The 20,397-nt window shown below is 42.3% G+C and overlaps 1 protein-coding gene across 2 annotated transcripts in view; it reads left to right on the plus strand.

Moving 5' to 3' along the window:
- Positions 1-20,397, plus strand: part of ncoa1 (nuclear receptor coactivator 1) — a 240,715-nt gene that overhangs the window by 100,338 nt on the left and 119,980 nt on the right. For both annotated transcript variants that reach the window (XR_013281095.1, XR_013281096.1), the window contains exon 26: positions 17,808-17,881. The gene's annotated coding sequence lies outside the window, so the exon portion shown is untranslated. The remainder of the gene's footprint in view (positions 1-17,807; positions 17,882-20,397) is intronic.

Here is a 20,397-nt window from a genome sequence, read left to right on the forward strand (position 1 = left end):
ACTGCATCACAAAACTAATTGATAAACTAAAAAAAATATTAGGCACACATCTGTTCGATGTAGTGTCGTATATTTTGCATGTTTATTTATAAAATAAATAAATAAAATAACTTTGTGTCCCTCGTGTAGCTCAATTGCACAGTCACAATATTGGCAAAATGTTGTTAGTATTGTGAACATCGTTTGACAATAATACCTCCTTGTTTTAGTGTAAATTTTACTGTACTTCTTCATTTCTCATATCTTGGGTATCGAAGCACACATTCAGATAACGTTCAATAAATGATGAAATCAAATATGACTTTGCTTGCTTATAAAAGTAAAGTCCCATGTAAAATAACGAGACAAACAAATATTTACCGCTGTTTTTCCATACAAAAGTAAAAAAAAATAACTAAAACTTGGGTTAATTACGGTTTAAATACAAGAGCCATTGAAGTCAGTCTAAAAAGTAAGCGAGCAGTCCAAGTGGTGTCAAGTGCAGCTGTAAAATTGACAAAAGAGGGCAGCAGGCTTCTGCTAATGTGCATGGACAGCGCTTGCGTGTGCGTGCGCGTGTGACGAGAAGATCGGGTCGGGGGTGAAGCGGGCCTGGTTCCACTCAGAGAAGGCGGCCCACCCCTCTACCACCCCCCTCTCTTGTCTGCGCCGGCTCAGATCAGTTTACTTGAGTTCATCATACACACACACAAACGACAGAAGTGCGTGTGTGTGTCCAAAGTGTGTGTATGTGTGTGTCTTTTGTGAACTATCAGCCAGACCACATCTGAAGAAGAAGTGTGCTGAGGGAGCAGATTGCAAACTGACGTCTTCCTCCTCCTCTTCTTCTTGTTCTTGTCGGTCTTGGCGTCCTCGTCTCACGAGGTGACCACCGGCCGACACATGTCGTCCCTCCTTTGCTCCTCTTTCGATGCCGATTAGCTACCGTGTGTCAGCAATTCGTCGCATTAGCCGCGAGGTGACGACGGACTCCCGAGGAAAAAAACAGACCACTTTGGGCGTCAAACCAATGTCAGATGTTGAAGTTGAGAATCGCAGCCAAGACGCGAAAAAGTGGGCGTTTACACCAGTATCGTGGTTTACTTTCACCCCCGTACTTCTTTCCAAGCAGTTTATACAAAATCAGATCATAAGCCAAATGTACTTGACGAATATATTCGTTGGTGGTAGTAAACGGTTGGATTCCAGTTGCGGAATTATAAGGTCCATGGTAGTGAATGAGCTAAATCTGATGTTGAATTTGGAATGAATTTAATACTTGGGATACTTCACTTATTAAGCCCATTATAGCAATAAAAATTTAATATTTTGTCTAATTAATTTGATACTTTCATTATTTTTCACATGCAATTAGTACCTTTAAAAACACATTGTGCAACTTGCTGTCGACTGAAAATGACATCACAAGGGCTCAGGTAACCAATCACAGCTCACCTGTTTTCTAGGTTTGGTCACGTGACATTCAAAAGCTGAGCTGTGATTGGTTAGCTGAGCCCCTGTGATGTCATTTTCAGTCGACAGCAAGTTGCACAATGTGTTTTTAAAGGTACTAAATTGTACATGAAAAATAATGAAAATATCAACTTTGTTATAGGCAAAAATATTAACGTTTGACTGCCAAAAATGACTAAATAAGTAAAGCATCCCTTTTAAGTTGGTTTCAGTTTAAGTTCAAGTTGGTTGCTCAATTTTGTCGGCTATGGAGATTGAAGGTTGCACAATATTTTCACACGTTAAATCGATGAACGACAGCGCTACTTCAACTTCAAGTGTGTTAAAATTGGTTGGTTTAAAATATTTTAGCATTTTTTTTTTTTTTTGCAATTGTGCACTTGCACAATTTTGTGGCACAAATTGGCACTACTCGAGTGTGCGTAAACCCGCCGTGACTGGGTGCCATGTGGGTGCAAAAATTTTGAAATATTCAAAACTTTTGTCACGACAAAATTTGGCGACCGGGTCGTGGACTATGCGCAAACTGTTCGTGAACTCGTCGGGACGAACCTCCCAGTTCGTGCCCCAAAAATTGCACGACTTGCCACGACAAGATCGTGGCCAAAAGGTCGTGCATGTGTCAGCCTTGCATTACTTGCTGAAATGTGAAGTTTAGTTTCCTGGGTAGATCTCCTGCGTCCTTAACTCGAAGCGTGCCCTCTACATGATGCCACTTACATGATATACGAGTGAGAACATTTTTTGACTGGTCTTGCATCGCAAAGCTTTGTGTGCTTCCCCTTCATGTGACAGATACCAATAATAACGCCGATCGTTTTCCCGGAGTTACTGACCGGATCAGGTCACGCCACAAAGTCGACGAGAGGGCAAAGACGGAGGTCAGATGAACAACTATCAAAATATCACAGGCGGGTGAAGAGCCGTGATAGAGAGAGGTCATTAAAAAAAAAAAAAAAAAGCGTTTTGCAATAAGTTTTATCCCTTAATATAAACTTAGTTCTCTTGTTGTGATGTGAACCGACCTAATGTTTAATCACCAAAAAATATCACATAACGCAATGAAATGTTTAATATTAAAAAAAAAAAAAAAAAAAAGAAGGCCAGCAAACTTAAGTTTAACCTGTTTTCCAGAGATTTTCAAAATTGGAAAATTTGACCCACATCGTAAGGGTAAAAAAAAATAAAAAACATTTTTTTTTTTAACTTTTAAATGTTTTTTTTTATTTTTCAGTCCCAGTTGAAAGTTATTGTAAAACTGACCCATAAAACCAAAGCGAATGGAAAATTGTATCCTGTGTTTAAACACCAGAAATGTTCAAACAAATCATATCATTTCATCTAACAAAAGTCTGCTAGCTTAATGCTAGTGCAAAACATCATAAATGGGCGGACAGTATTTGTCATAGATTGTGTGGCAGTTGCCCATCTACTACTACTTTAGAATCGAAATACATTTTTAAGCAAATCCCATTCCAAGAGGTAAATCAAATTCCAAAAAGGAAACATAAAGCAAAGCAGGGAAAAAAGATTATAATCTTTTTTTTTTTTTTATTATTCATTTTTTGTGAAAAACTATTTGAAATTGTAGTTCAAGGCCTTAAGCGCCAGCCCTATACACGCCAGTTTCTAAGCCAAGAGGTGCTTGTTTGTAGTTGACACTCTGAGCTCTGTTAGTCATGTCTGCCATTTTCTGCCGGGCCTCACATCGAACATTGAAAACATAACGTGCCATTATTCCCAGTCGAATATACGACAAGCCGCGAGCTTGAGCCAATCTGAGAGACAAAAACCTTTTGGACATGTCGATGCGCCACTTTTCCCAAAGCGACCTACGCCAACGCCGCCGCCTCTTTTGGCGAGTCGGAAAGCACGGCATGGTCGCCCTGCCGCACACACTCTGGAGCGAGCCCTTTGAAAAACAAGCCCCGGTTTGAAGGGCAGAGTGGATTCAGATGGCTTGGCTGTGGCTCAAAGGCGAGCAGCTCTCCGGGTCAGCTTATTATTTCAATTGATGCAAGGCGCCGATCTTCTCCGTCGCTTCAAACCGAGAGAAGCGGCCGACGGGCCCCCTCGACGCACTTTTGGGTCAAGGCTGCCTTCTCGCACATCGTAAGCAAGAGGCCCTCCGCTCACAAATAATGACGATACAGTGCTAAATCAGTTTTTTTTGTTCATGTATCCACTATGTGGCAGATTTGGAAGTGATAGTTTCGTATGGGCTAGTCTCAATTTGACAATTTTGCGCTTTCAGTGAAATGTAGTTTGTTCTCTATTTTATTGGTTGATTCCTCAGGGTACTAAGAGTGTATGGCCAGTTGGTGATAGAGGGACCAAGCACTACTGGGAATAGCAAAAATCAGCAAGTACTCATCCCAGAAGAGGTTTAGAATGGCCTAACATACAGTGTTCACTCATTTTCCACTGGGGTTGGTAGTTAGCTTTGTTTTACATTTATTATAAATGTTTTAAGGCTATAAAACCCCTCATAACACACTTTACAGTATACACTTTTCTCATTTTTTAAACATTCTCAATGTCCAAATCTTCATAAATTTTATAAAATAAAGTGAACCGCGTTATAGCGAGGGAATGGCCACAAACTTAATTTTCTGTGAGACGGCATGATGCCCTGCGTGAAGCTCCTCCGCCAATATCAACATAGTTCTTTGATGCCACAGCCATTCAGTGATATTAGGCAGCGCTTCGGCCTGAGCAAAAAGCTTGATAACATCCATGCTCACGTGTTAGCATTAAATTAGCACTTTGGTTAGATGAAATGTTTCTGATTTGGTTGAACATCTTGGTGTTTAAATATACAATGTTATGCGTGCTACACAATACATTTCAATACGTTTAAAGGGAATGTAGGGATGTAACAATATCCAAACGTCACGATATGAAGGTCACGATATAATTATCACAATATTGTGGGGAGGTTGGTGATACAAAAAAGGTCACAATAGCGTAAAAAAATGAGCTCATACTAAAAAAAAAAAAAAAAAAATCAAACACCATATTGTGCTTCTGTACATTACCGCAATGTATATAAAGAACCTACAATGTTAAATGACACTTAATATTGTGGCACTTACTTGGTAATGTAAACACATTGAGTTCCTCCACATATTGACTCGGTTCAAAATCATATTACGTTCACCTTCATCTGACCATTAGCATGGATTTTAAACATACAAGGGCCAAAACATGCCTTGTGAAAATTAAATTGCACTAAAAAGTTAGCCACCAGAGGGTGATAGAACTACACAAATGGAAATCAACCTGACTTTTTTTTTTTTTTTTTAACAGATGTGTAGCTTTTAATTATCGTGACATGACGACGACATGGTCTCACTATTTGACCCAAATTTCACCTTTTGCGGTTTCGTCTGAAACGTATCTCCCACAATACTCACTTGCATAGGTGTTAGATTCTCATCTGGGACTTGAGATTGCACCAAACAGAGTGGGTGGTCCGACACCATCCGGGACCTCGTTGCCCTCCGATACTGGGCGATTCCCCTCCAGAACACTGACTTCAAATCACTTTATCTTCACAATGAAGCATAAAACTAGCGAGAAGGGGAGACGAAGTGGTGGTGGGGGGGGGGGGGGGCTAATTTGCCCAAAGCCGCCTGGTCCGGAGTGTTTGCATGTCCTGCTTGCTGATCCCTTCTAATTGGCCGTCATTACAGCCCACATTAGCCTATCGGGGCTCGGCTGGAGGGCTGGCAAAGCCGAGCCGCGCTGCTGGATGGCACGCTTTGCTAGGTCTGAATTACACAACTCCGGGGCCCATGACTAATACTGGCGCGCCGCGTAACTGCTAATGTAAGCCGCGGAACAGATGCCAGCGGCGGAATGGCGGCAAATATGGTCCGGTTCACCTTCGCGCAAGGCTGCCTCGGACCGGTCGCCGCCGGAGCGAGCTCGGTCAAGCGGCCATGATGGCTGTCATTCGCCCTGTGATTGGGTTTCACTCGCTGCTCTTAATTGTTTGTTAGTGTTAGCACGCACGCACGCACGCACGTGCGTGTGTTGTTTTGTTTTGTGCGGTCAGCTCAAGCGGTAATGGCGCACCTTCTGCAAGAGGGTCATCTTTTATGCTAAACTCCAAACAAACAAACAAGCAAGCGGCCATGTTTGCACGTGTGAAGCGGCTGAGATTGCTTCCATGCTCGGCGGTGACTCATAACTTTAAATTGTTTGTTTTCGCTTGTTTGGAGGCTGGCTTCATGTTAATAGTGATGGCGAGGAGAAGTAAACGGTCCAAAAGTACGTTAAGTAGAGCGCTAAGTCGAGAACTCCGCCAAGGCCAACATTGCTAATTGGAGCCTTCTTGATTCCAACCTGCATAGGAGTAGCATCTGCCATCTAAACCATTTTTTCCGTGGCACGCACTGTTTTCATGTAAAGATTTTACTTTCCTTGCTCCGCCCCATTTTTATTAATGTATAAAAAATGACCTTTAACACCCTCCCAACTTCAGATGGCAGCACATAGCTGTGAGATCAATGCAAACCGTCTTTGCCTGAGCAGAGAGCGAATCTCTCTCTTTTTTTTTTTTTTTTTTTTTTTTTTTTTTACCCCCGCTGTGGTTACAATCTTTGCTGACTTGAAAGAATGACATCACTGCGGCTGAATTTGACTTTTCCTCCTCTGGACGAGCTTGTCCGGTTTGGACCACAGAAGAATGCAACGTTCCCGAAGCGCTGGCCCATTTTTTTTTTTTCCCTGTCAACTTCTCATACTGTCATCGCTTTGACATGTTTGTTTGCTGGCCAGCGCTAATCACATTGATTTAGGGATCAGGGGTCTGCTGGTGGGGGTTTTAGTTTGAATGTTAACCTTTCTAGGTCAGACTTGATGCCAACGCGTTAGCTTCCGTATACATCGGAGCTTTAGCATTAGCGTTGCAACTGTCTTGTCCAGTCTAGTCCAGCGGTTTCGAAATTTAACCAAAATAAGAATTATTTTATTGCATTGTGATTGGTCGACATTGGCATTTGCCGCCAGAACCATTGTTCAAAATAAGAACAAAAACCCAAGATCCAGATTATGAAGTAGCCTGGACATAAGTAACGCATTTTGGGTCTCATTGCTTCCCATTATCCCAAAATGGGACCGGCTTATTGAAGGGAAATGAGCACAGGGCTCCCACTAATTACGACTACCTTCAGTGAAATAATAAGTTGGATTTGTCATCATTTGTTTATATTTCCATGCCGGACTGCTGATTACTAAAGAACGGAAACGGTGAGGAATAAGCACAGTTTACGCTTTCCCCGTTTCATGCTTATATTGTCACAGAACACATCGGTTAAACTTTGGCTTGAAAACAGAAAAGAATGAGATAAAGGCAACTGTGTATTTTATACGTTTTTATCATATTCGATGCTAGCATTGTCCTTCGTAACGACCCAGCCGCCTTAGACCACACCTCCTCCATATAACATTTGGTTTTGGAGACCAGCTATGACGCATGCATTTTAAATCTCCTTTTAATGTGCTGTGTATGTCATTTTATGAAACATCAATTTAAGTGTGTGGGGTACCCCAAAGGGCGCATGCGGGTCACGGGTAAAACCGCGTCTGAAGCCGAGTGTCGCATGTACGCAAACACCAGCGAGTCTCTCGTGAAAAAGCCTCCCACCGCACATAGCAGGATGTTAATTTGGGATGTTTATGAGCATTCATGACATATGGTATGAAGGAGCCGCCGCCATCGCTGCACTCAATAAGTGATTGGCACTTTTTCCCACTTGGATTTTTTTTTTCTCCCCCCCCTCTGCGACCACATTAGAAATAAGTCTGCAAAATATTTAGAAAGACGGGCATCGTAGACACGTTATCGGTGTCGAATAAACCAGAGGTTGCCTAATTGTCCCCTCCAACTTATTTGTAGCGACAGGATTCACTCATTCATGTGCACAATTTGTTTAGTCAACACGCCAAACTTGAACACAGACACGCGCCTTTGGTTTCAGGGTGGATTTGCGCTGTTAGATCAGATCTGAGTTTCTTGTAAGATGAAGTGTTTTTTTTTTTTTTTTTTTTTTTTTTTTTTACATGGATTTAGCTGCTGTTAAACTGTGTGCAATTTTACAAAGAACATCCATTCTGGAAAAAGGCGGAAAATTACCCGCTTTGATAGGCTGTAGTTTGCTAACATTATGCAAATAACATTACACAAGTTCCATGTAACTTTCCCATTGTTGGCCATTTCTCTCCGTTTGTATTAGTGGCCAAGTTTGCTTTTTTGTCACCACTAGGCAAGATAAAAACATTAACTCATTTGCTCCCAATAACGTGTAAATCCATTTTTTTTATGTTGTCCCAAAGACGGATTTATACGTTTTTCTGTTGTTGTTTTTTTATGTTAGAGTATACAGAAGGCTTTGATGCAGCTTCTCAGCTGCAATGGTTGCAAAAATGGTAGTTATTACACAAACGGTCAGCAGGTGGCAGCAGAACAAAGGAGATCAACCAGGGCCATCTAGAAAAAAAACTAAATTACTCACAATTTTAAATAGATTTTTGAAAACTGATGAAACTTAGCTCTCTTCTAATGCGAATTGCTGCAAAACGGAAACAGATAAACATACTTTTTTTTTTTTTTTTTCTCCCCCCCCTGATGAAAGAAGAGACTTTAATCTTTCGTTTGGTAGGTTCCATGCTTTTATAGCAACTGAACACAATATTCTGTGGGGCTTGCAAAATCAGTCAAAATCCAGTAAAACGGGAGCGAACGGAATTGCTTTTCCGGGATTTTTTTTTGCACTTTTGACTGTTACAGTCCATCTGAATCGGGGACCAGAAGGAGATTAGTTATCCACCAGATCCAGATTATGAAGCTGTAAAGCAATGACATAAAATGTTGCATGTGGTCATTTCATATTTTTTGTTCTACTAAGTTAGTTACCTTGTGCGTGGATGTGACCCCAATAAACCATCAGATGGCGCTGTTGTGGGAGGAAAACAAAAAACAAAACCTGTTGCGTGTGCTTGGATATTTCTGTGGCAACGGGATCAACTCATTCATGTGCGCAATTTGTTTTAGTAAAAACATCAAAGCTCACGAACGCAAAGACATATGGCTTCGCGTCGGGGTTCAAGGCGGGATTCGCGCCGTCGTTACGTCGGATCCGCGTCGCCTTTTCTCGTAAAACGAGGAGATATAAAGAAATAAAGAGCGTTTTACAGGGCGCCTCAGCGGCCGTTAAACGAGCGCGAACGTCATCCAGTAGCGTCCGGGTCACACATGGCCACGCTATACTATCTCCTTTACTGTATAGGAAGCAGATAAAGGGCAGACCGCAGCCGGCGCGAGGGGTGCTAGTCATTAACGGCGGGCCAACATTTGGACAACATATGGATTCACCTCTTTAATAAATCAGTCACGAGGAAGCCTCGTTCCGCAAATCTGCGTGACACAAGAAAGCCAAGACACTTGAGCATAAGTGTCCCGTCGGGTTTGACCTCCAGTTCAAATGGATTTCAACCTGTTGATGTGTTATTCATGTGTGTCATCTGCCGGCAGCCGATCTGAGGCATCTCAACACAGATGTCAAATACTGTAATGGCGAAATAACGGAAGAATTTCCAGGTTCATGCTCAGTAGTGGTGGTTCTCGTAACGTTTGGGTCACCTTCTCGGGGTCCTGCGTCTGACGACGACAATCCCCCCCACACCCCCACCCGCCTTCAACTTGGGTGACCTCTCGAACGGCGGCAGCGGCAGCACATGTGCCCGGACTTTGGAAATATGTGCGGTCGGCTGCATGGGGAGGAGGAGGCGGCGGCAGCGAGAATAGAGGGGAAAACTGGCTTTTAATAAACAAGATAATGGCTGCCATACGCCCGTGCCTGCCTCTCGTCTTCCTCACTCCTCTCACCCTCGACATTGCACGTTTTCATGAAGAATTACACCCATTGTTTGGCCTGAAGGAGTGAAAGGAGGCGAGAAGACGGGAGGTAATCGGCGGAGGTATTACGCAAGATTGGCAGTACTCTGCCGGAGATGGTGGGGGGGACGTTCGAACTAACAATTACCGTGTTTTCCACACTATAAGGCGCACCTTCAATGAATGACATATTTTAAAACTTTTTCCATATATAAGGCCGGGGTTACGTTATGCATCCATTAGATGGTGCTGCGCTAAAGGGAATGTCAACAAAACAGTCCGATAGGTCAGTCAAACTTTATTAATAGATTACAAACCAGCTTTCTGACAACTCCATTCACTCCCAAAATGAATGAACAGCTGTTTTATTTTCTCTGAGGTAAATATTAGCATGAGCTAGCGATCCAAGATGGCGGGATCTTTTGCGCATGCGCGTCACCGATCGTGCAGGGTCAACGATAGCGTCTTGACAGCGAGACCTGTTGCGGCTCAATATTGATCCATATATAAGGCGCACCGGATTATAAGGAATTTGGAGATAGGGTTTCCAACTAACAACATAAACTAATGGTCAAATAATTCTGCAACAACTCGTTAAAAATAATAACTGTAGCAGTTTCATTCAATGAAAATCAATGCATTCTAAATTTGACACACCGTAGAGAAGTGTTGTTGGCAACCCTGGCAAATTTGAATGATTAAAAAACTGAATACGGTTAAAAACAACGCTCGTTTAAATATCAGCAAGATAGCAGGGGTGCAAATGATGCATCACAAATATGCTAATGGAACACTGTGCTAGGAAACACATTGTGGGAGGTCTTGGTGAAGAACATTTTGCGCACAGCGCTGCACACGAGCTTTTGTCGTTAATTTGTTTTTTTTTTAGGTGACCAGCTTGAGGCTGTCGAGGAATATCAAAGGTACACGTTGAGATAATTATTTTGCGCTGGGTGCCGTTCACCCGAGCTGCCCTTTTTACTCGTTTATTTCCGTTTGCCAATTAGCCAATTAGCCTCCAGATACGAGTGCTTAAACTTTCCTTCTTTGGCGTCCTTGTTTGGCTGATAAAACACACAAATCGCATCTAATCTGATCAAGTTTATCTCATAACTAATTGAGTCATCACTCGCTAACCTTTGTGTTATTTTTTTTTTTTTTATCATGTTCATATTATAAGTTTTGTGTTCGTTCATGCAACTTTGTCTTGTTTCAGTGTGTTGTGGAATGGAAGGTGACCTCAATCATGCAAACTGATAGTAGACTTTAAAAGGATAAAGCTTCGTTAATTAAATGAATGAGTGACTAAATGTTGGCCTTATTTATTTATTTACTTATTATTTAGTTTCTTTTTTGCTGTATTTGGCATAATGATGAATGAGTTAGTATGGTAGTTAGCCAAAGAGTTACTATGGTGAAGTACTTTATTGTGCAAGTAAATTTAAGCTTTTAATTGTAGTGAGTGAGTTAGGTAGTTAATTGCTTACTTTAGTGAGTCGGTTTGTTTACTGAGGTAGTTTATCAAATGACTTAGGTTGTTAGTTTCCTGACATCATGTGTTTACTATTGGCTTATTGAGTGAATTAGTAAAGTAGCTAGCCAAAGTTAATTGAATGAATATGGAGAAAGTTTGTGAGTTACTTTAAGTTATTAATTGCAATGAATGAGTTTAATTAGTTCATGAGTGAGTTAGATTAGTGACTTCATTTAGTGAGTGAGTGAGTTAGGTAGTTCATTTAGTGAGTTAGTTGTGGGAATGCTTCAGCATTCCCCCACATATGTTATTGTGATTTTTATTCTCCACACTTTTTTTTTTTTTTTGCCAAAATACTTCCGATTTACACTGTTGAAATTTCAACTTGGTATATATCGTCTGATTCAACATTACTTAAAGTATTCGCACAATTTAACGTTTAATATGAACTTTCCCCCATTCATTTTCAATGGGATTGACATTGAACTTCTTCTTGAATTTCTAAGTGTCACTTTCCACGCCCATTGCCATATTTATGACTTATCATCATTACCAGCTGTTTGATACTGCTCGTTGACACAGTTGAGTCATCATTTCATAATTCATCTCTCAATTGGCTTCATAAGCATGCATTCAAATCTTAGCATTCACCTTTCAGCATTCCCACGCAATTTCTCTAGAAATTGCACTTAGTGTTATTTTAGTATGTTGTTGATATGAGTGCGTGTTCGAGCGGCATTTCAATGCGTTTGTGTGTAGTTACTTAGACTGATAGTTACAATAGATTATGCCGAAACTACGTATCACATTCCCGCAAAATTAATGATTGCATGTTGATTAAAGAAGAAACAGTTTTGCCATACATCTGAAAAACGGTGGAAGATCAAGTCATTGTAACGTGCATGTACGCCTCCTAGAGGCGTGGAGCCGAACAGCATCACCCTACACCTCACTGAATTTTAATTCAGACAAATTTTTGGAGCCTGGTAGTCCCTCTCGTACCTCCTTTATCGGACACATTTCTGTGTGTTGGGGAAAACCCGACAGAGTGGATTGCACTGAAAGAGAATCAGCTGCCATGCCAGTCCATAAAAGAGTCATCGGCATCTCAGGCAACAAAGTGAGTCATGGCTGTGATCCATGCCGGCTGCTTGAAGTGCGTCCCGCAAGGCCCCGTGGCCGCCGCTCGCCCCGACTGTAGCGCAGGCCCCTTTTCCCTCTTATTTCCACACAACCTTTTCTTTTATTTACCTAATCCTCCTCTATTGTCTTTCCTTTTTTTCCGCGCTGTCGTTTTTAAGCCCTCCGAGGCCGCTGCCCGGGCCGTTTTGCGCCAACTATTTTTTTTGGCTTTCGCTCGCGTGCAGAAATGCAAATGATGGCCGATCTCGGTTCCCGCCAAAAATGCATTTTTTTTTTTTTTTTTAATCCATTCCAATGATTGACAATTTTGAGCGTTTAGAGAGTTGTAGATCTGTGCAAAAATACATCCTTGGTCTCTGACTGACCCTCACAGTCTTGATGTACGTTTTTTTTTTGGGGGGGGGGGTTTCTAGTAAAATCTGCACTTTTTCTCTTTTGTCTGGCGTCTGTCCGTGTGTTTGACACCTGTGATTTCGCGGCCGTTGTTTTCCCAGCCAACACGAGGCCCAGGGATTCCCCACCTCCTCAATCCAGCTCTCCGTTTATTGACTGTCTACGCCCCCCCCCCTTTGGCCACTTTTGCTCTGGCAGCCCCGCGGCCGAGGCTTGCCAGGCTTGCTCGCGCGTCGCTCCTCCTTGCCAGTCGGCCGCCCGTCCGTAATTCAAAATGACAGCGTTGATGAAAGCAGAGGTGTCGAGCGCTCACGTTGGGGCTGTGATGTGACGGGCTCTCCGTGTTACCCGCTTTGTCTCCATGCGGTGTGGGACCTGCGTGTGCCAATCCTGGGGAGGAGTACAGTGACGGTTGGATAGGGATCCGTGGACCTTTTTAAAAAAAAAGAAATAAATAAATAAAATAAAAAAAGTCACTTCCAAGTTGGAGCCGTTTTACACAACATTGGGTGAAAATGTGTCAAAACGGGTGACATGAAAATACCTCATGGACCTATGCCTGAAATTGATCTCGATGTGAGAAAAGTGCAGTTTGTTTACATTCAACCGTCAGCTGCTGCAGCCAACGAGAGAGAAATCATGCGTGCTGTGATCATGGGATTATAACTTTACCGTATTTGCTGTTTGTTGCAACAGTAGTCACTAGCAGTAGTTTTGTCTGCCACTTTTAAATTTTGTCTGTTTTAGCCCACTTTCAGTGACGCTTGTTAGTTTCATCACAGTTAGTTCACCTCATTCCATTTTTATTTAGTCCATTTTTAGTCGACTCTAAATCGAGCATTTTACTCTTTATTGAAGTCCAGGAAAACAACAAAAGCTGTCAACGTTTTAGTCAGGACAACTATTTCACCCCTGTACATTTTTTTTTTTTTTTGTGTCAGCAGATTATATTGAACATTTTCGGATCTAAAACTATTTCACATAAAATTTTCTCATCTTTTTTTTTTGATGAAAAACAACTTCACACACAATTACAGTGGCGACTATCTACTATGGCTCCATGCTATGAGTTAGCAAGTTAGCCAGCATTAGTTAGCAGTCGCATTAACATTATTGTTGGACCATGATAGTCGTTGGATTAATGTTAAATTATAACTATAACTAACCTTTCACCATGAATCCACCTTCTGTCTGTCCACCATGTGTTTATGCTGTGTGTCACATGACAGCATCACAGACATGACAGATGAGCAGAGGCGAGATTTTACAAAAATTTTTTTGTTCATCAACTAAAATGTAATTTTTGTCTCGTCTTCATTCGTCGATGAAAATGCATACTGATTTGTTGTCCCAGTTGGTGTTTATTAATGAAAGTTTTAGTCTAGTCTCGTCTAGTTTTAGTCCAGTGGAGAATGTGTGTTGACAAAACTGTTTTTGTTGACAAAATTAACACTAGTAGACACAAGTATTCTGTATTTTATTGTGCTAAATCCGCTTCCATCCAAGCCAGCGATTTAACCGTCCGTCCGACGAGAAGATTATTATCCTCGACGGTAACTTTGCAGTCGGCTAAAACTCGCGGGAGTGCGCTATCTCCGCTCAGAGGCGTTGCGTAAGGAGCGGCGAGGAGGCTATTAATTACAGTACCTGCTGATAGTTGAGCGTATTAGCCCGCGTGGCTAATGCAGCTGGCGTTTGACCGCCACTGAGCTCTCTAATGTGTCCGCGGGGGAAAAGCGGCGCTTCTAATTAATCCTGAGCTGACGGCCAAGCCAGGACATCCCCCTGGGAGGCATCAGTTGGGGGGGTGGGGAGGTGAGACGAGGCGCACCAGCACACTTATCCACAGATTAGACTCAACACTCTCACTTGGGACGATGAAATGCGCCGCCGCCGTTGTGGAGAAAATGACTCGTTCTCATCGAGCTGAAATGAATCCTGGAAGACTTTTGCAGTTTATTCCACGTTGTAAATAGGCCAGACAACAGACATGTACCACCCGATTTGATGTACTTAGTAAGACCCTAAATAGTGTGCATTAAACTGTGAGGTCACTCACGCTATCAAGTCCGCATCCTGTTGGGATGTAACGATATCCAAACATCACGATACGATAATTATCACGATTATGTTGGGATGTAACGATATCCAAACATCACGATACGATAATTATCACGATAATGTGGGGAGGTTGGCGATACAAATAAGGTCACAATATTGTAAAAAAACAAAACAATATTGTGCTTTTGTACATTACAGCAATGAAAAATATGAAAATTTTTTATATTATATAAAACATATGTAATTATATATATTGAGTTACTTCCTAATGCAAGCACACATTGAGTTCCTCCACATATTGACTCGGTTCGCAAACATATTAGGTTCCCCTGATCATTAGTGTGGATTTTAAAAGATAGAAGGGCCAAAAGATGCCTTGTGAAAATTAAACTGCACTAAAAAAAATGCCACCAGAGGGTGCTAGAACTGCACAAATCAAAATCAACCTGATTTATTTTATTTATTTTTTTAACAATGTGGTGCTTTTAATATCATGACATGACGACGATATATTGTAGCCATTTTAATATCTCATTGAGACATTTTCAGCAGTAAAAAGTTATTTTGTCCAGAATTAATTTGATAACTTCATTATTTTTCATGTACAAGGAATACATTTAAAAACACATTTTTTTTCCACTTGCTGTCAACTGAAGATGAATCACCTGTGATGAGGAAGTAGGGAACGAGTCACGACCAATCACGGCTCACCTTTTTTCTGGGTTTGGTCAGCATACTGAGCCACGATTGGTCGTAACTCGTTGTCTACTCCCTCGGCACAGGTGATGTCATCTTCAGTTGACTGAAAATGGCAAAAGATATTGTTTCTCCCATGAAAAATAATGACGTTATCACATTAATTATAAACAAATATCTGCTTACATTTGAAAATGGCCGAATGAGTCAAGTATCACTTTAAAAATTGGACCGAGGGAGGCCCACACATGGACGCAAGGAAAAGCAGTTGAAAGGAGTTTTGTCATAGGTGATATCAATTTTTTTCAGTTGTATGGTTGTACCCATCCCACAATCGTTAAACTTTTGAAAGAATTTCCTCATGTCTCCGATGTAGAGTCAGTTTGTCACTTCCAGTTGAAGTTGACTGGGGGGAAAAAAAAAAATACATGAAACTTTAGAGAATGAAGCATTGCAGATGTAAACACCAAAATTTTCAACTAAATCATATCATTTCAGCCAACAAGAATACAAAAATGTGAAATGCTACAGTCAGGCTAACGCACATTAGCTACTTTAACCCACAACGTATACAAATAGTGCGTACAACTCTGTGGGAACATCGACTAATACTGGAGGCCTGCCGATTGTTCCACTAGAGACAATTAGTGGATCTCCTGATGTCTGAAAAGTGATCTTTTTTTAATTAATTCGTTTTTTTTTTAAACCACTTTCACTCAAACGAGAGAGGCCACTGGAGGGGTGAGCTATTTAAAAAGAAAAAGATGAGCATATTTATGTCCTGTCGAGCGCACTGAAAAAGTTTCCGTGGTCTGAAAAGGTTGCCTGAATCTCATGCATGTTTGTCAATATAATTTGCCGGGCTATTGGACCCGGAGGAGGGCCGGCGGGTCCCTTAAGGTTTGCGCCTCAAATGCCAACATCTGTCTGCCAGCGGCGGGAGAATGAGACGCTGGCGGCGACACCTTGGCGCCGGCTATTCTCCTGCCTGACAGAAGCCGCAAGGTGCAACTTTGGAGATGAAAACGGGCCCCGACTATGCAAATCCTCCAGAGTGCGTGGAGCCCTTTAACATTAATCAGATGAAACTTGTGCTGCTTGAATGCCTGATGTCATCTAACGGGCCGTCACTATTGGAGTGTGGCATCAAAACCGTCTTGGGTGTAGAATAGACCTCCCGCCAAGGCCAAAAACAAAAATTAGGATAGTTGATTTGACTATGTATTTTGATTGAAAGAATCGAGCGTTCATGTTCCAAATATTCGTAAGAAATAAAAAATAAAACAATGGAAACATTTTAACTCATTCACTCCCAACCGTTTTCACGGAAGCAATTTCCGTTCACTCCCGATTGTGATTTTGCAAGGCCCACAAAATATTGTTCTATTGCTATAAAAACATGGAACCTACCAAAGGATTTTCTCTCGAAAATCTGTTTCCGTTTTGCAGCAATTACCACTAGACCGTAGCAAAGTTTCATTATTATTCACAAATCTATTTAGAATAATTGAACTTTTTTTTTTTTTTTTTTTTCCCCAACATGGTCCTGGTCGATCTCTTATACTCTGCTGCCACCTGCTGGCCTTTTGTGTAATAACTACCATTTGTTCCGCCGTTCTTTGGAGTTGAGAGGCTGCATCAAAGCCTTCTGTATGATCTAACATAAAATAAAAATAAAAATAAAAAAACAAACATAAAAACGTATAAATACGTCTTTGGGACACTTGAACTTTTTTTAAAATAGTGTATTTATATGTTTTGGGAAAATGACTTAATAAAAAATGGTGTTTGGCCCCTGACACCGATTCCGATACCCAGTTCGGCCGATGCCAATACTGTGCCGAAACCTAGTTTTGTCTTTTTTTCCCCCAACATTAAAAATCTGCCCTGCCACTGGCTCAGAGCATTAAAGGGCCAATAGGATAACTTTGCTCGACATGCAGTGAACTCGTCACACATCAGTGAATGTCGTGCACAAGCAAGACAAAAGATGCTGCATCCAAAGTCCTATATTAGCGTCGGAAATAATGGTATCGGCACGTTACTTGTTTGTACTTGCCGATGCCGACACCACTGTTTTGCTGATATCGGTATCGGAACAACACTAATAAGAAACAATGGTCTCAAAGCGGGATGCCGTAATGGTGACAAACAAAAACATACCTGACTTGAGCATCATGGACTAGGTAGGACATGATAAAAACCTGAACTGAAAACTGAAGGAAAATATCACGACCACCCCCAAGGACATTGTTGATTTAAAACAATAACAACAACAACAAAAAAGCTCCTTGGCTAAGCCTAAACTTCTTTAGTCACATAAACATGTAAACCAACGTGACATATTTGTTTGCTGCGTGACTCCAGATCAAAAGCAGCAGGAGTACGTTTTTTTTTTTTTTTTTTTTTTAAACGAATACATTTAGCACTTTTTTTTTTTTTTTTAAATGACAAACAATACATTTTTAATGCATGCGTCCCTTTGAAGAACACCAGAATAGAACCACCAAAGCGCCGCCGTCACAAAGTGCACAATCGGCACATTTTGTCAAAACAGAGACATTTATTTGCATTTTGTGTGTGTGTGTGCGTGTTCTTGTGTGTGTTATGTGCTGATGTGTTGTTCCAGTCAAATAACATTTTATTACATTTTTTTTTTTTATTTATGTGTTTGTGCGCCTGCAGAACGAGCCAATGGGACGCTTTGGTTTGAAATGTCACCATAGAGACGAGCGAGCTTCAGGCATCTTCCGCTGAAGGTGAGTGGCTAGCGTCGTCACACGCAGGTTAGAGGACCTGACCGGTGGCTTTTGAAGGCATATGGAGTTAGGGATTTATGGATTCCCTGCAATATTAATGTCCAAAATGTCAGAGGAAAGCCGCGTTCAAAAAAAAAAAAATAAAACAAAAATTCCCACTTCGAACCTGCCGGACATTCAATGGATGATTTCTGCCAGAAATGTAATACAAGGATAAAATAATAAAAAATAATTTGGGCAATCAGATGAGTTTGACGTGCGAGAAGGAGATTTTAGGATGAGGCCAACATCGCGTTGCTTTCAAATTTTTTTACGCCAATATTCAACACCTGAACCCCCCCCCCCCCCCCCCCCCCTTTTTTTTTTTTTGCTGAAAATTAATATTGGCTCCAAATAACTCGGTTATCTGCCTCCTAGACTACCAACAATTGGCATCAGTATCGGCTCTGGAACAAAAAGATATCAGTCTATCTCTATTCTCAACCACAGCCTGGTAACGTGCTGTCCTTGTTCTGGGCCCAGCACAGCATTTGGTTCACTTACAGACTTTGTAAATAATCACTGACCTGTTTTTTTTGCAGCTTCGTAATTCCCCGCTGTCCTTCCACTTCCATCTTGCGTCCCGAAAAGTTCTTTGCAATCCCATTTGATAAGCCAAAACTTGATAAATCTTTGCAAATCGAAGACTATTTCAATCAATTGAATTCATTTTAATCTCTTTTAATACATGATTAGCAACTAGTTGAGCTGTAAAACGCAGTTATGGACTAGTAAAGTCGACTCGTCGGTCGGATCGGAGAACAAGAAGGCCGCTATGATGTTGAAAGTTAGTGCGTGTGATTTGTAGCAAAGCGATTAGGCCGCTGATGACTCCCAGTAGAGGAATGTTGTGTTTATCCACTTCGAATGAAACATCAATTTAGACCCCCCCAATCCTCCTTCCCGCCCTGTAAATGAAGCAAATTCAAACAAGGGGCGCTTGTTGGCGTCTCCTGTGAGGACGTAAGCTCCTTATGACAAAATGCTTTGTTTGCCACCCCCCCACCACCCACCACCCTTAGTCACAAATCATTAAGTGCTTGGCTGGGGTGTTTTAGCGCGGCGGCTGGCGTGCAAAACGACGAGCCGCCGCCGTCCCTCCAGCGCGCGTGGATTACGAGGCCGCGTGTTTGTGAGCTTGTGACTCTAATGGGCTGGTAATTACCGTTTGTTTATGAGTTTATCGATGCGTGCCGCCACCGAGAAGCCTGCGCGCCGCTTCCAGGCGATGGCGGATAAGACCCCCACGTATCTACCCCCCCCACCCCAAATCTAAAGAGGCGGTTAGCTCACATTGTGAACTCCCACTGTGATCGTATTAGCAGGACTGACTTTTGATGTGCGGCGCTCGGAGTCCGGGGGCACGTCTCTATCTTGACTTTCGCAACCTTGGTGCCCGGCGAGCGACGCAATTTCTCACTTTGATGTTCCAGTCGAGAGCTGCGGAGGGCAAAAAAATGCACACGCGCAGAAAATAAATGTCTTTTCTGACACTTGAGTCTCAACATCTGTCAACGCTGACGCGCGTCTGTCCTGTCACGTTTCCAGCGGCTTGCGAGCGCGTCCGGGAGGTCCAGGTGACCGCTTTTGCGGGCTCCGCCTCCTCTTCCCCCCCACGTGGGAGGTCCGCGGATCCACGCCGGGCCTTTTTTCACGCGGGGTCGCCCGGGCGGAGATTTATTGAGGCTTCAGCCCAAATGACGCGTTCGTCTTTTGCTCTCTTACTTGCTGCCAAGTTAAGCGGTAGCGTAATTAAAACCCTCAAGAGAATCCCTTTCAAGTACACAATGGCCTCACGCACACACACGCACACACATACGCGCATGCAGTCTTTGCTGTCACGCTTACACAAAGGCGATTTGACCACATGCGCACATGTCGGCTGCATGTCTTCGCACAGAGCGGCGGGGAAGACGCAGGGCGGTCTTAGATCAAATCTCGACTCGTCGTCAAGGAGGAAATTCATTTTCGCGTCGCTAGCGTGGCGTTATTATGGCGGCTGAAAAACACGCGCGCCTACGCACGACGACAAAAGTCGTGTTATTTATTTTAATCCATGAAGTGTAGTGCTTCAAAATAAAAGACCACGAAAAGAAAAAAAAACCCTCTTTATTTATTTATTTTTTTAACGACGACAACATATGGTGTAGCAAAATTATGCAGCGAATAGCAAATGCAAGAATTAGCCAGAAGACACTCCCCCCTCACACGCAGCCACTATACAGGACAATTACTCACGTTAAACACCAACAGATGCCATCTTGATTAAATTTGACCGCACAAACGCAAATGGATGCAAGAAGAAGATGGGGGGGGGGGGGGATTAAAGGGGGGGGGGGGGGGGTGCAGAACATATGATGTCGTGCAGGTCATCAGAAGCGGGATTGGATCTGAGACCCCCTGTTGTTCACCCCCCTTGTTCACAAACACACTGTGGGAAAGGCCCTCCAGGTTTGTAGACAGACAGACAGTTCTTC

This window comes from Festucalex cinctus, chromosome 21 (genome assembly GCF_051991245.1).
Source record: "Festucalex cinctus isolate MCC-2025b chromosome 21, RoL_Fcin_1.0, whole genome shotgun sequence".
Taxonomy (NCBI): domain Eukaryota; kingdom Metazoa; phylum Chordata; class Actinopteri; order Syngnathiformes; family Syngnathidae; genus Festucalex; species Festucalex cinctus.